The 17,139-nt window shown below is 43.7% G+C and overlaps 1 protein-coding gene across 7 annotated transcripts in view; it reads right to left on the bottom strand.

The window, feature by feature from the left end:
- Positions 1-17,139, bottom strand: part of LOC108934708 (transcription factor SOX-6-like) — a 158,269-nt gene that overhangs the window by 109,880 nt on the left and 31,250 nt on the right. The gene's annotated exons all lie outside the window — the stretch shown is intronic.

Genomic DNA, 17,139 nt, shown 5'->3' with positions numbered 1-17,139 from the left:
GAACTGTAAATGATTGTGGGTAGGATTTTTTAGGTCTAGAAAAATAGACATTTTGCATTCTGGTATTTTCCCATCATGCAGGACAGTGTCTGAAGTTGAGAGAGAAGTATTCTGATGGGCTAACAAAGGAAGATCGGTCCTCCATCAGACCCCTCGCCACTCGCAGACCCGGTCCTTTGCACATCTTGTAGAGTACCTCATCAATATTCAGCTCTCGATATCTATTAATTAGTAATGTCAAATTCGTTAACCCACATCGCTCTCGCAGAAGACCATGCCATAAATTACAGTAATATGACCACACATATTCCAGCTGTAACAAGGAGACACGAAACACAGCCTGCAGAGCATTAAAAGGTAGCAGATGGTAGAGTGGTTGGAACGGTCACCTTGCAATCAAAGACGGGGTTCAGTTCCCTACTTCGGCAATAGTACCCTTGATCAAGGTACTTGCCCTGAGTTGATTCCATTAAAATTATCACGTTGCATAAATAGGTAATGACTAAGTCATCGTAGAGATAACTGGCCATAAGCGAAAACTGCTAATGAAGGAAGTTTATTTTTATATAACCTATAAGAAAATGAAAAAAACAGTGGATGCCTTTGATAAGAGGGGGGCGCGGTGGCGCAGTGGGTTGGACCAGGTCCTGCTCTTCAGTGGGTCTGGGGTTCGAGTCCCGCTTGGGGTGCCTTGTGATGGACTGGCGTCCCGTCCTGGGTGTGTCCCCCTCCCCCTCCGGCCTTACGCCCTGTGTTGCCGGGTAGGCTCCGGTTCCCCGTGACCCCGTAAGGGACAAGCGGTTCTGAAAATGTGTGTGTGTGTGTGCGCGCCTTTGATAAGTTTAATGATTTTACTATAGGATGTTTAAAAAAAAAAACACTTAAAATTTAGCGTCCTCTTCGCACACTGCTATTTCCACACTTTGCTGTACGGTATTTGTGCTACTGCTTCTGTCTACAATCCTGTTCTACTAAAGTTTATAACCTGCACATGACGACGTTCTGTATACTGCGATTGTCTTGTCCTTCACGGTCTGCGTATAGTTGTATTGTGCTTCATGTTTGGCACCGAACCACAAGCAATTCCTTTATGTTTTATTCCTTTATACTGGCAACAAAGCGTTCTGAAAACTGAAAACTGAGCGATGCACACCACTGGCCCTGCAACGGAAAGTCGTAACACAGATAAGAGTGGGAAAATAAACAGAAGCTGTAAACAAACCGAAAACTCCAGCATCCTCCCGTGTCTCCGTCCACTCTGTCCAACTCTCGAAAAACCGGACAGGAACTTTCTGCTCCCACACACAGATTCCACTCGCCGCATTTATTTCCGTGCAATTTTTCTTTCCGACTGGAATTTTAATTTAACATTTGCAACAAAAAGCAGCTTTTGGCTGTTGGCTGTGATTAATACTCTTTTACGGCTAGCCTCTTTTTTTTTCCCCCCCCTTAGATTTTCGCAGCAATTGAACCACAGACATTCAGTGCGGCAACCAGCTCGGCCGTCGCGAACAAATGGAAGCTCGAAACGAACTGCCATTGTAAACGGTCACGACAACCTTTGCCATCCCTGGATTCCACGGTGACCTTTCATCTCCGCCGTCCACCAGCAGTGTGGCCTAACAACTCGCACGGCAGGGCCTATTAGGCCCTGTCTCCACTTTGTTGTTAAAAAGGGTCCTGTCTTTTCAGAACGGTCTCTTTTTCTATTTTTTAAGCCAAGGTGGTGGAAGAACACAAGTCCATTGTTCCCTTGCTGATGGAAGTTGGAGTTACTACGGCAACAGCTCTAATCCTTCTTTTTACCACCTTTCTTTATATTATTGGCCTATCAAGTGCTACCTTTTAACTCATGTCTAAGAAGGCTGGCAGCGGCATGTCCCCCCTTAATTAGCTATGATTTTTGCTATGCTGACAACAAGATGAGCTAATCAAAAATGTGTAAAATAATGAAGAACAGACAGCAACTATTCCTACGCCAGGGGCCTGTTCCAAGAATAACAATAAAGAGACCATTATTGGGGCGCAGACATTAAAATTCTGCCCTGCCACCGAAACAGAGAGGGTAATTGTTCTGGTGTTGACCATACAATCAACAAGCTATTGTTATCCGACGTGAAAAATAAGGGAACCGAAAGCGGGTGCCATAATGATTGGTCTGTGCTGTCATGCTGGCCCATGTAGAATTGTCTGCAGAGAGAGTCCGATAGACTGCTGCTTTGCTGAAAGGGGTGTGGATGAAGACAACCGTCTGGCCCTTTTTAAAAAAAAAAAAAAAAAAAAAGCTCTCTTTTTGTCCACCTCTCCGCGCTCAAATAACCACCAAGCCGCATTAGGCAGAGGGCTCCTTTCACATGGTGAAAAGTTTGCAGAGCAGAAGAATCCCATTTGGGCCCTGCGCAGCCCCTGGAGCAATTCAGGGTAAGTACCTTCATCAAGGGCGCTACAGCAGCAGCGGAAACAGGACTTCAGGTACAGGATCCTGTCCGTAACCACTCGCTGCAGGCCTTCCTCAGGTAGCACAGCGGTTAAGGACACGGGCATGGACTGATGACATCGAACATTATCCCTTCTTATAAATCAGCAGGTATGGAATGATTTTCTGTGGACACACAAAGGAGGCTCAAGTTTCAAATTGCCAAATACATATTTAACCTGGAGACGTATCCATCACCCCTAAATGCCGAGTGGCAGACGGTTCAATTGGGGCTCCCGTGGGTCACGGTTTAAAAGCGCACCGAGGCGTTTTGTTTAATGTGCTCCGTGTAAGCTTTGTGGGTGTAACTGAGCGGGGTTAACCAAATGCAGAGCTGTACCTTTTAACTGGCCTCCATTGTGAGTTCACAGAGAACAGACGGGGGAGGGGGGATGCTAAGTGGGGGCCTCTCGCCCAGTCAATCTTCAATGCGCTTCATTTATCTTCATCTTGTACGGCTAAATTAATTAACAGTCTTGGTGTTACACACTTTCTCTTTTCATTACATCAAATAATGGCGGGGAGTGGGAGGGGACGGTCTCCGGTGGGAACGGGGCAGAATGGCTGGAGAGACCGCTCTCCGGCACACACGTACGTGACAAACGCGTATCGGGACCGTGATTCGCTTTTCACCACGAACAATAGCGCAGCATTAAGGCACTCGGCTTCGCTGATTCACAGGAAGGGAAGAAAGAGCGGAAAACAATCGGATGGATTATGGCTTCCGCCATTTTTTTGTATACCATTGGGAAAAAATTATTAAATACTGTATAGGACTATGACTTCATTAGAAATTCACATCAAAGTTCTAATCTATTGCATTATCTGATTATTGATAATCTGTTTGATTATATACCAGCGTGCTGTTGCCATCTTAAAACAGTCATTTCTGTACAAAGATATGCAGTGCAAAGGCTAAATGTTGAATTATTTACATAAAACACTGCACAGGGACCGTGCTTTTTCAGCACTGACTACATTATCGTCACTTTTTTAAAATATGACAGCAAGCGAGAATCAATAAAATCTGTGTTATCAATGTAAAACCGAAATTCGGCAAAGCATGTCAAGTTAAGGCGATGGTGTAAAACAAAAGCAAAGAGTCACTTTTCGGGGGAGGGAAAGAGAAGGGGAACACATTTCTTGTGTAACAACGAATACTGAGCAACAAAGCTTCTGGAACCATCCACTCCCTTCAGCTGGGAAACAAGGACCTTAAGAGGAAAAGCTAACAGGGGCCTTCCGATTCACGGATGGATGTAATAATCGCCGGAAGTGTAAAAAAAAAAAAAAAAGTTGTGATCGTAGGTGAAACCTTTCCTCTTGGTCTCTCACACACACACACACACACACACACACACACACACACAATCTCATGCTCATTCATATCCTGTTTGCTCGTCGTCCTATGGAGCAGCATGAGGGCTGACCGAGCGGGAAGACTAAGGCTCGGGTCACAGCTCGGCTTTAATCTCACCCTGATTGTTTAGGCCTTCCTGCTCCGATCCGCTGCGCCTGTGTGTGATCTCTCTGCTGGCACTTCTCCTTTAATTAAAAAAGACATTGACAGAGGGATGTGGATTAGAGCTGTAATGATGCATTTACTTAGATTAATAGCGCTCTGCTCATTGAGTAATGACTTTTACGAAGAACAAAGGGAAATTGTTATGAAACAAGCTTTTATAGCAGTTAAAGGTCACAGTGATTTTTTTTTTTTTTCCTCCAAGGTTTTCCAGAGTGTGTTTTTAAGCTTTAGTATGGTAAGAGTCCTTTTCACTCCCCCAGTCCCCTAATACCTTCCTAGCGCTAGTTATCTTAATACGGGTATAACTGGCGAGGACCCAGCATGGCCTCCTTCAGCAGGTGGCCGGAGTCAAACACAATCCTTTACAAGGCATTACTGAAGCAAAGTAAACGGATGAAGACATCAGGTTGAACACGATCCAGCATGTGCACAACTGACCCTCCATTAACAGCTGAAGAACAACATTGTGCAGCTTTGACACATTGTCCACATGTTCATTTTTAGTAAGTGGTATGTTGCATAAATGGTCATAAAAAGCAACGATTCCAGATGACATTTCATATTTTAACAAGCAAGTTATCACGTTTACATCTGCTGTTCTTTATATTAATATTTTAATTTTTTGACCTTGCGCATTTAACATCTTGTTTTTTGTTTACGTGCGTGATTTCATTAGTAGAAATCACACAGTCCATCTTAATGCATTCTGATTAATATACCTTTATAATAATATTAAATGAGAAAATATGACACATGATGTATTTTAAGTACGACTGACCTCAGTGCACTGCTGTGCACCGTCAACTGATGAATATTTCTGCACTGGTTTGGAAATATCCATTAATCTTATGTCAGTAAAACACAAACAACTTGCTACTTTAAGACAAATTCAGTATGTTGAAGTAATAACAATAAGCGTATTTAAAATTTCTTGACTTACATATGATTGTTTCAAAAATCATTATAGTAAATTCATGTTTGAGCACAAAAAAATGACTCTTTCCCTCCTTGCCAAAGTGCAAAGGAGGGAACGGGTGTTTGAAAACATAGACCATTCCGCTATCCTTTCTCCTAACATACAAGGCAGAAGTTTGTTCATAGTGGACGTGATGACAGGGTCAAGACTTACAGCCCACTTCTCATGGAACATGACTGTTTAATGGGTCAAGATGAACTGCCCAGTGTTCATGTTAAAACAAAACAGATTCTCTTCAAAAGAGTCACAAACTATTCCAGTCCAGGAATTCGGGACTCTACTTCTAGCCAGTTTAACTCTTAAAAGGGAGATATGTTTGTCTTTTTTAGTCAGTTCCGTGATTAATCTCTCTTCAATTCTCCTTCTGACAGGCAACAGAAGTCATAAGAAAACAGAGCTCCAAAACTGCAACACCGAAACAGGGACTTTTAATAAAATTTAAATATATAAAATCCTTTGGGACATCAAGTTCCAGACTGACAAGCAGTTGCTGGCCAACCAACCAAACAAAGTGGTGGTCGACAAGGAGGAGAGGAGGGCAATTGTGATAGATGTGGAATCCCAAGTGACAGCAATATCAGAAAGAAGGAGCATGAGAAGATCGAGAAGTGCCAAGGGCTGAAGGAAGAACCGGAACGGATGTGGAAGGTGAACTCCAGAGTGGTCCCACTGGTAATAGGAGCAATCGGGGCTGTGACCCCCAACTTGGAAGAGTGGCTCTAGCAAATTCCGGGAACAACATCTGAAGCATCTGTCCAGAAGAATGCAGTCTTAGGAACAGCTAAGATACTGCGCAGAACCCTTACACTCCAAGGCCTCTGGTAGAGAACCCGAGCTTGAGGAAGAGACACACTCACACCACCCAGTGTGGGGGTGAGGGGGAGGATTATATATAGTGATTATAGTTATGGGACTTAAGTAATAACCATGCAAACTCTGCGATATCAGAAAGAATTCAAGCATTACAGTATGGAATCTACAAAGAGGAAGTCAGAACGATAGTCATGGTCTGTTAAGTTTACTGCGCACTTCTCTCCCCGCTGTTATTCAAAACATACCGTACAGTTACAGTGTCACTTTTGCGGGCCACGATAGATTACTCATTCTGAATGTGCTCTTTGCTACAAAATCACATTTGTTGCTACTGTTTTATTTTATCATGTTTTGAAAAAATTCCACACATACTATACGAAGCATAAGAAAGTTAAAGGAGGTTGTTGGCAAAATGGAGATTTAAAATTACATGAGGTGTAAGCTGACTGAGAAAAATCACAAATCAGCCTGAAAATATAAGCAATATATGTAACTACAAAAACCGAAGGTTGATAATTCAGCATTTTTCACCATGTACAACTTTGTAACTCTGAGCAGATATCAGAATTAAAATTTTAGTGTGTTCCTAGAAATAATGAGTTACATCAGCTTGCAACCAGAAGTCCCCTGGTCTGAATCCCAGTCCTGAACTGATACAGTAAGGACACCGTGCAGCATAAATGGGTAAATTAGTGTAAAAGCTGAATAACTAAAACTGTAAACCACCTTCAAAACACATACACACATTGTCTGAAACCGCTTGTCCCAAGCGGAGTCGTGGCAAACTGGAGCCTTACCCAACAATAGAGGGTGCAAGGCTAGAGGGGAAGGAAACACACCCAGGACGGCACTCCAAGCAGGACTCAAACCCTAGACCCACCGAAAAGCGGGACCTGGTCAAATCTGCTGTGCCACCGTGCCCTCCCCCCCCCAATAATATTACAGTAAAACAGATTTTTATTTTCAGATAACAGATTTTACCAAAAGTATGCTCTAACATGTGGATTAGTTCCAACCTGTGAAAAAAGACAAGTCAAGAGCAACGTTTTCGTCTTTCAGGAATCTCCTAATGAATCTCTGCCTGTGAACTTTGAATTTTTTGAAAAGGAAAAATGCTGAAAATCTGGAAATCTTGAAATCCCAAAAAAAAATGTTTTGAAATAAATGCTTTTTTTTTAAAAAAAATCTCAATATGACACACACGCTGGCTGAAACCGCTTGTCCCAAGAGGGGACGCAGCGAACCGGAGCCTAACCCAGCAACACAGGGCGTAAGGCCGGAGGGGGAGGGGACACACACAGGACGGGACGCCAGTCCATCACAAGGCACCCCAAGCGGGACTTGAACCCCAGACCCACCAGAGAGCAAGCACAGGCCAAACCCACTGCACCACCGCTGTAATACCACTGTAAAACCCCTGTAATACAAATGAAACACTTAAAAGTCACCAAGGAGCAAGCATAAAATAAATGTGACCATGGAGGGGCTCTGCAGGGGTTAATTTAATTTATCACCATATAAAAAAAGTGTGGCATAATGGGAGTTTGGAGTCGTGACAAAAGGTATAGCGTTTCAAGTCCAGGAAGCAAGCCTTGTTTGTTATACCCTTGAGGAAGACACCTAAAGTGAAACTCTTTAAAAATATCCAGCTACACAGATGGGTAAAGCATTCAGCTAGATCACTGTGGTTAAAGATGATATCTAGTTACAAAAGGAGACACCATGTACTACATGCATGCGTGTTTGTCAAATTAATGAAAGAATAATGAATAAAAACTATTGAGGATGAAGGAAAACTATTCCCTGCCGTGATTTTACTTGGTGATACTTCAATTTGTACCGCTCCTTTTCATGAGTAACATTCACTCCTCTGTAAGAGGCATTTTGGAGCATGAGCCATGTTAGCATTAGCTAAATTAGCATTAGCATCTCCTGCCACAGATAGTTTCATAGTTGGGTTGTTGTCCGCCACCTAACAACCAACCACAATGTCTAATAGCTAATCATAATGACAGTGTGCACACTTAGTAGTACAGGTCAAAGCAATAATTTTTAAATATTAATTTTGAAAATCAATACTGTGACATGTATCATTAGCAGGATGTGACATTCTGATGGCCGTTTTCCCACACGGCATCTTTATACTGGTAACACTTATCGCGGAGCTGTACATCACAAAGCTGCAGTGGTAAGAGAAGAAGAATGCCAGCACACCCTGGTCAAGTTACGTCCTGCGTCTCTCGCTCGATCGCTAAAGCTGGGCGGCACATCGGACTCTTCCTGTTTTCTCAGTACACATTTCATCTCCAGTAAGTTTTCTTGCACGACCTGCTCTATGTTCGAAGCGTTATCGCCAGAGAAACAAAGGCTCATCCGTCTTGCTGCTGGACACAGAGTTTGGAAAAAAAAAAGGCTTTAAAATGGAGTTTTTCCAACGTGGTCAGATTCACCACCAACAAACGCGGGGAGCCGAAGCAGTCGATTTAGTCCGGCGGCAGATTAAGACAGCAGATGCTCCCGGTTTTAATAAGGCACCGCCGATTAGGATATAACATTAAAGCCAAAAGGAAGCCTGTCTAGGAGGAGAGCATAAAACAGCAGTTGTACACGTTGGCACTTATTTCCTGAGTATTGACGGCCAAAATTTTTCATTAGCATCAAGAGAAGGCAGAAAATTTGCAATACTTGGCGGACATCGCATATACGGGCAAACGGCTCGTCTCCCGTTCCTTACACGCACCTGTTCCGAGTCAGGAGCACAAACAGGAATAGGATTTTACAGGGCAATGAGGCATTCCATCGTCTGAATGGCCAGGTTGTGTGATGTGACATGTAAGACAGCACCCTGTGAAGTGCCTTCAATTTTGTCCCGCGGTACAGTAGCGCTACGAGCTCGCCGGCCTCACACAAAGGGCTAACTGGCAGCAGTGGCCCTGTCAATTTATGGCTAAAGGTTTGGCTGGGATGAGCTCCCCGCGACGGGCTTTCGCCAGGCCTAATGCCACGTGTCGGCGTGCCCAGTTTGAGAGAAAACAACCGGTGATCTCAACTGTGCAACCGTGATGATGAAAATGGCGGCATGGTGGCGCAGTACGTACCGCTGGTGTCTCACAGCACCAGGGCTATGAGATTGGACGTGAGTTTTAACACTGCCTCGTCTGTGTGGAGTTTGCATGTTTTCCCTGCGTTTGTGTGGGGTTTCTCCTCACACGGCCCAAAAATGTGCGTTTTAGGTGAAGCGGCGACCGAAAACTCCCTATAGAGTGTGAATGTGTGTAGTCTTGCTCTGCTGTACAGATGGTTGAATGATGGTAAGGACTTTACTGTAGTATATCTAACGCTGTAAAGGTGAACAATTGCATAGTTAATCACTGTACGTTGCTTTGGAGAAAAGCGCCTCCAGATTGAATAAATGTAAAAAGAACTAACCTCGTTGAAAGAACGCCATCCATTAAGAAATTGTGGGATTCCGCGGATGGACCGCCGGCAGAAACGTGCAGCAATCTGTACATCTTGTTAACTGTCTCTCTCTGTCAACATTACTTAAGAGTTCTGAAATGAATAACAATTTGCATACAAGGATGTCAGCCTGGGCGTCAAGATTTGTTTTGTAACACACAACTGCCTCGTCGCCCAAACCGACTCCTTTCTGTGCCGAGGGGCCGCCGTGGTTCCCTAGAGCCCCAAACCTGTGGAGCAGGGTGGGTTTCCCAAGAAGCTTCAATGAAAACCGTAGAAGACAGTACTGAAAACAGCTCTTGTAAGACTTCTCCATTAAGTTCCCAGTGTGTTATTTTTGTCATAGTTTAAAAAATACTATTACCCTTCTTAACATTAATATTCACATGTTTTATCACGGTTTAAAGGTACCCCTGTGTTTCCCTTCTTGCAATCCACAATAAGTACTGAAATGGTTTTTCCATTCAGAACCTTTGCAAATAAGGAGTGAACAAAATGCAAATTGCCCCCTGGAAATTACACAAGAACATCTTTATCCAGCACATAAAAGTGATCACTTGCTCCTTTCTACATGGTGTCAGACAAATTTTTCAGCTGAATTATTCCATTCAGCCGAACATTTTATCTTAATTTGACACTATACTACTCTTCATTCAATTGCCTTGATTTATTCTCCAAAAGGGCATCTTAAGTTGGAGTCCTAGTTTGTAAAGGAAAACCACGTCTCTGATTCTGTTAAAACCATTTCATAAAGTCATTTTTGGTCATTTCCCAGCTAAACTTCAAGAACTGTGTCAGAATCACACACGCACACTAACATCAGACACACATACACATGCAGGGTCCTCCACTCCCCCAGCCTGATGAAGACTTGGGATACGCTGCCTTTTCGCACTACCAGGGGTCCGAGGGAGGGTTAGGCATGGGCGACCCCGCACCGAGTTCACGGCCGCGAAAGAGCGCAGAGCCAGCCGTGCGTGTCTCCTCACTGCTCCACACCGAGTGTCACAAGGCTGGGCCTTCGCCCGCTTTCTCCCCCTTTCAGTTAGAGAACTGAGAAAGCGCTGCTCACACACATACACACCCCCATGCTCAGCTAGGGCAGCTGCATGGCCAAACACACATCTCTAGAAGACGACCCATATGGAGGAAGCAGCAGTGTCCAGTTATGCAGTAATTCAGCAGAGGAAACAATCTGTCCACACACACACACACACACACACACACACACACACACACACACACACACACACACACACAGCCCATGGCAACTTGAGCAGATTCCTGGCTGGGTGTCCTCCTGTCAGGCCTCCAGCAAGGCCTTGAACTGTGCATAGTTGAGACAGAGATAGTTCATGGCATGGACATGCGAAGATGAGTGCTCTGTGTGTGCGCGTTACACTTCCAACACGGCATTTGCATTTATTTCTTTGGTGCTTTTCTCCAAAGCAACCTCCAGTGTTATTCTACTTATGACAATTTCACCATCTGAACAGGTGGGCAACTTTTACTGTATCAATTTTGGGTAAGTGTACTACAGCTGGAGGTGGGATTTGAAGCTGCCTCCTTTGAGTATAAGGCAGCAGCCCTAACTACTTTGCCCCCCTGTTGCCTGAATACCACTGTGCTCAGCTCTAGACGGGACAAGAACAGATCCAGACAATACCACCACTGCTTTATCCTGAGAATGTGCACCTACCTTTCTCGCTTCCCCATCTTCCCCATCCCTCAGCTCCACCGTACCGCGGTAACGAGGACACACACACACACACACACACACACACACACACACACACACACACACCTTTAGTATGCTGGCAGAGGTTTGGATGCAGAACCAAGGAAAGAGTGACTCAGCTGCGCTGGTGTTCGAACCACTGTGGAGAACCAGAAGGGGTGAATCTCATTTTTAGAGCAGGCCGCAGTTCAAGGGCGATGGAGCCGTGAATGAATAGCGGGTGGGGGGGTTGGCACCGTGAGCCAGCGTGGGCCGTTCGTCAGGCCTCTAAAACGCCCATCTCCTGCCAGAACCGGCCTCCGCGCGTACAGCTCTCCCGCCATCTGCAACAAATGTGCTCTATTAAAGCAGAACCATATGGAAACAAGCTCGCTGTTAACACGGCTTCTGCACATTCCCCTAACATAGCCCAGATTTCGAACTTTGGGTCAAATTGACTGCTGAATTAATTTCACACCACAGCCATTTAGGCCTTGGCAAGGCATAGGATACAAAGCACCCAGTCAGTACCAGCCCGCATGTTGTGTGCAAGCTGAAGGGCTGCTCTTATCCTTTCTTCATCTCGAACCTGAGTCCTTGCGTACCGGGACAAGTACCAGGGACCAGCACTAACCCCAACACCGGAACCAGACAGGAAGCAGAAAGTTGGATGAGCACCTTCTCAGATGCCCTTTTCAGACCTCTGAAATGAGATGCCAGCCAAAAAAAAAAAAAAAAAAAAAAATAGTCCTTGGTGAGTAAACAACAAAATCTATAATGAAATGAGCCAACTCTACCGAATTGACGAAAACACAATCGATGCACGTAAGAGGTCCTATCCCTCTCAACGTTCAGCAACACATCAAAACACATCTATTTCAAATTCGCTTCTCTTCGTAATCTCCCCTCCACTCCATAACCTTGCACTTTAATACCTGTTTTATAAAAACAAAGAAATGCACTTTTCAGCTACTTGTGAAATGTACATGATGCTTTCAACAGCAGCATAGGACAAATTGAGCTATGTCTTTGGCTGCTAGTGAAACGCACTTCTGTCTGCTCTGAGCCGTACATCGCTTTGGAGAAAAGCATCTACGACATTGACATTTATCTGATACTTTTCTCTAAAGCAACTCACAGTGCTGATCTGCTTACAATTATTTACATATTCATACAGCTGGGCAATTTGAACAGAGCAACTGTGGATAAGGACCTTGCTCAAGTGTATTAGAGCATTAGGAGAGATTCGAACTGGCAACTTTCAGATACAAAGGCAGCGGCTCTAAGGACTACACTATAAGCTGCTCACTAAATAAGTACCATTTTATCTTTTTATATGAAAACACTGCAAAAAAGGAAGTTTTTTTTTTTCCTCCTGAAGTCTTCCAAGGGCACCTGAACAAGATGGCAAGAGTTGTTATAAATAAAGAGAAAAATGTTTGCAACATCAGAGCAGTTGTTCAGGGCTTCGCTCTCCACTGCTCAATGGCTCAAACATCCACCTTCCACCATGCTGGCAGAACATGCATAATCACTGCCTGACAATAGGAATTCTCACATGGAAATAAGTACAAATGAATGGCCTTGTGTACCTCGGCCCACTACTTCACGGGGTGAATAAATCCATTCCAAACATGTTTTTCTCGGCACTTGCCCAACAGCGGGATCCGTGAAGCGGTTGAGACCTCAGGCCACCGGACTGGTACACAAAATCGTGTAAATAACTGCCTACGACAGCCTTTTCCTGCACGCAAAGGAGCAGTAACAATGACCGAAAGGTCTTTGAGATACTCCACCTGAATGAACAGGTATTGGGACATCAAGGATGGAAATGAGCTGCAGGTCCTGGGCAGGGCCAGTGGAGGTATCCATCCAACCAGACCCAATATGTAAAACAGTCTGGCTACTCAATAATTCCTAGATGTTACTGGTGTATCAGTAGACCTGATGTGTCTGTAGAGGAGTGGAATTTGTACTCAGACTCCATGTTCACAGGGTCTGCTCTACGTTTACTCTGGACACGACAAAACAAACGTGAAAAAAAGGCTACGCTTCCAAAACTTCAACTGCCATTCCCCAAACCGGTCCTCAACCAGCCCTAACTTGTTGACCCCCGTGCCAAAGTCAGAACCTAATGAGACTTCATTTGTGCTCCAACAATGGGAAAGAGTGTCATACACTGCTCGTGTTTCCATTAAACACACCGCTGGTCAGCATTAGCACCTCAGTCCCCCCTACCAGCAGTACCCCCCTCGCCAGAGGCACCCACTTCCGACACTTCAAGAGCCCATTTGCCATTCATACTGGAATAATTACAACACGTCAGAAGGAATTAATTTCCTCATTTTTCAAAAGGATACACAGAAATTACCATGTTATTATATGACAGGGTCCCTGGGAGGATTGTATTAAATTTAATTTCAAGTGGAGCCCACACAACAAATTAAAGCCATAAATAAGATGGAACGAAGCGGGGCGTGGAGCATATGTTTACGGCAATGAATGAAGCCAGGGGACCGGAAACAACCATCTTCATTTCATTTTTGTTTTTTTTTTTGACTCGGGTCATCACCGTGTGCGCGGATTTTGGGACCTGCTAAGGGGAGCTGAGTTGAAGATCACCCAGGTGTTAGTGGACAGAAACTGCCACATCGCAGGGGAGTCACAGGAATACTTGTTTGGCAACCGGCTTTGCAGACGGTAGGTCTAATGGACACATTGCTGCACATGAACCTATAAAGAACCCCAGGAAAAAAAGCACCCACAAAACACTGTCCCCGAGCTATCAGGTACAAATCTAATGGGATTCAATTTGAGCCTAGTTTCTCCCTGATACCTGAAGTACCTGATCACCTCGCTGCACCACATCTCCCCCCGTTCAGCGGTCCGACGCACGAGAGATCCAAAATCAAAAGTCCGCAGGTTCTCCGTTCTGATATGGGACTAACCGCCTGTACTTTGTGAAATACGTGTCTGCATCTACCTCTCTCCATCTGTCAGAGCTTCAGTGGCTATCTTCGGTAAAAGACTGAACTTAAGCGATATAATAACTAATAATTTCAGATGTTTTTCATAATGAAGGAAAATTACCGCCTTGAAGGAAAATACTAATATAACAAAAAACACTAACAGAATGTTAAATGCTTGTGTTTCAACTAGTTTTCAAGTTAAGTGGCTTAACTTTCAACAAAAAACTGTAAAAATAATAAAATAACTAGAGCTGAAAAATAAGGGGCGGGGCTTGGCTGGGTCCGGCCCTCTGGTGGGCTTGGGGTTCGAGCCCTGCTTGGGGTGCCTTGTGACAGACTGGCATCCCGTCTTGGGTGTGTCCCCTGTGCCCCGTGCTGCCGGGCCAGGCCCCAGCCTGCCGCAACCCCGGTTGGGATGAGCGGCTTCAGCCAGCATGTGTGTGTGAAAAATAAAACCATGTATAAAAAAAAAAAAGTTTAACTTTGTAACGTTTCGTCAGGCATCCAGTCAAAAGCGCATTATTCTGTCATTAAGCGCTGCATGACAGACTTTTTTGCTAAAAAATATGCAAAACGGAAAGGTAAAGGAGGAACAACTTGAGGAATGAGTCACTGTGGAACAGTTTTCCTCTTCTTCTGGCAAATCCAAGAGCCCTAAGAGGATTCTGCTGCTATGAAAACACACAAATGGCTCACGTTGTGAATGGACCGCAGCATCTCCATGTTCTTTTTCAGTCGCTGGATCCATCTAGGCTTTACATCACTGTAACATCTGATTCTGGAAAAAGTCTGGAAAAACATTACTTTTTTAAAAATATATCGTCGATTTGGATGCAATGTTCAAAATTCAGTTTTCCCTCCAAAAATGTGGTTTAAAAGGGATAGTCATAGCTTATTTTAATGTTACAAAACAATGACAAACAGGTCACTGTGGAAACAATGATTCTTTGGTGTCTCAGTCCAGTTTTAAAAACTGACATTTATTCTAAGGTATCAAGTCCTCCAGAACGCCATAATGTGAGATTGTCTGCAAAGGGAGTAAATCTCTTCATTTCAATGGAGACATGATGAAGTATAAAAGGAAAGAGTTTTGTCAGGCAGCATTTCACTCCTGCAACTAATCTGTCAGATACACTTAGCAACATTTAAAATTCCAACCACTGTAGTAGTAAGAGATGTGAGAAGGTACTGGGTTCAAATCCCATTCCTCTTTCAGTATCCTTGATCAAGGCTCTCACCCTGAGTTAATAGAGTAAAAATATCCTGTTGTATAAATCGGTAAAAAGTTGATTAATGTATTATTCCCTAGAAAATGACATTAACCAAATAAATAATAATAATTATTATAATAATGTCAAGTTTATGTAACCATGTCTATGGGATTAAATGCTCATAGAACCTGAAAACTATTCAGAAAAGAAACAGAAATGGTGGCAGTAGTTGTGAAACAAACGATCAACAATTGTTTGCTCATGTACACTAATAACTACTTATTGAAGTTTAACATCCATTTCATGCTGCTGCTCTTTGTTTTCTCAGTAAAACTATAATTACTAGGAAGACCCATGTTAAAGAATGTAATAAATCAGCCATTATAAATAAATGCTAACTTACACTTTCAATAACAGAATACGGGAATGAAAGAATTAAGATGTACCGATATGTCTGAATCCCTCACAGGTAACATTTACATGGAGTAGAGAGGTTAAAATAGATGCTTTAAAAAGGGAAATTTCTTGCTTGGTTTAGAAGAACAAACCAATTATCTAATTATTTAAGCAAATGCAGTTGACCAGTGCTTGACCTCTTTATGAATCTGGCACCAGCGTCCAAGCATCTGAATGAACTTGAGGGAGAAGAGATGGTGGGTCACAACCGAGTCAATCTCTTGGCTCGCGGATTTCAGGAGGATGGAGGCCACTGAAATATTCTCCCCTTTGAGGCCTTTCACTACACCTGTTACCTTATTTTGAAAGAACGGAAGAAGATGCGTGCAACTTTGTGTAACAATGAAGTTAAGGGTTTGGGTGCTCAGAACCCCCTCGTATATATGAAATTAAAGCAGAGATGGGACAGCACACACAAAGTTACCAAAATATATTTTTCATAATCGGAAGATGTGTTTTGGCATCTCTGACGAAGGCATCCTGCCGTAACGCATCCGTCCCACAATGAAAATAGAACAATTTCTACAAGCTTGTGTTTGTTCTCCTCCCATCCTCGCTTCATTTACCTGTTAGCTTATTAGAATCCAAGGCAGGGTGGGAAATAAACGTTTTTTGGCAGCAATTAATTAGAGATACCATTAGGGTGAGCCCCCCCTTAGGCAGTACATACTTTCATGTAATCTATGACTCTATCTGGTGTTTCTTGGCACAGCCCGTCTTTGAGCCTCTGGGCGGAAGTGGTGGCGAACGGAAGGAGACTCGCCGACTTTCGGCAAAGCGATTGGAACCTTTCAATCGTTTAGCAAACCTCCAAGCCGTGGAGGACGTTTCGCAGCTGGGAAAACTGACAGATTAATAAGATACACCTCTGGCTCCTTCTCCACGGTGCACAGCCAATAGGTGAAAGTCTTATTTTCTTCCCTTTTTTCAGCCCCCCATTCTTACAGCACCTTCTGTGGCTTGAAACGAAGGAAGACAGCCAAGTCTATAATGGGACCTATTCTGCCAAAATCGCATAAAGGGCACCTAACCATCAGAAAAGCAATAAATTCAATAAACCGCAACAAAGTGCACGGCCCCGGCCGAAGCAGCTGGTTGCTGGGACATAAGAGGACTGAAACGTGATTAGAAACGGTCAAAGGAGCAGGTTAAGAAAGAGCCAAAGTGGAGCGGTGTAAGTGATTGTCAAATCAACACAACAAAGACACAAAATGTAACCGTTAAGATGCGCGTGTTTTAACACGAAACAAGCATGATGATAGTTTGTCGAATTTGTTCCACCCAGGCTCGCAACCCAACTTTGAAGACAAACAAATATTTTACGAGAAAGAAATTCATATTGTCGTCACAATCAGCAGGAATAAGTACAAATAAACACGTAAACGTTTCGAAGAGTGTTTTCCCAAGGAGCCTCCATAACTTTAAATATTTCTGATGCGCTTACAAGTGGCCTTGCTCAAGTTTTCAAGAGCAGCTTCCCTCCAGGATTTATGAATCTGAAACTTTTTGAGAACCAGTTCACAAGTACCTAACCAAA

The sequence above is a fragment of the Scleropages formosus genome, chromosome 11 (genome assembly GCF_900964775.1).
Source record: "Scleropages formosus chromosome 11, fSclFor1.1, whole genome shotgun sequence".
NCBI classification, from domain to species: domain Eukaryota; kingdom Metazoa; phylum Chordata; class Actinopteri; order Osteoglossiformes; family Osteoglossidae; genus Scleropages; species Scleropages formosus.
The sequence above is the reverse complement of the archived record's forward strand: the minus strand, read 5'-3'. Positions and strand labels throughout refer to the sequence as shown.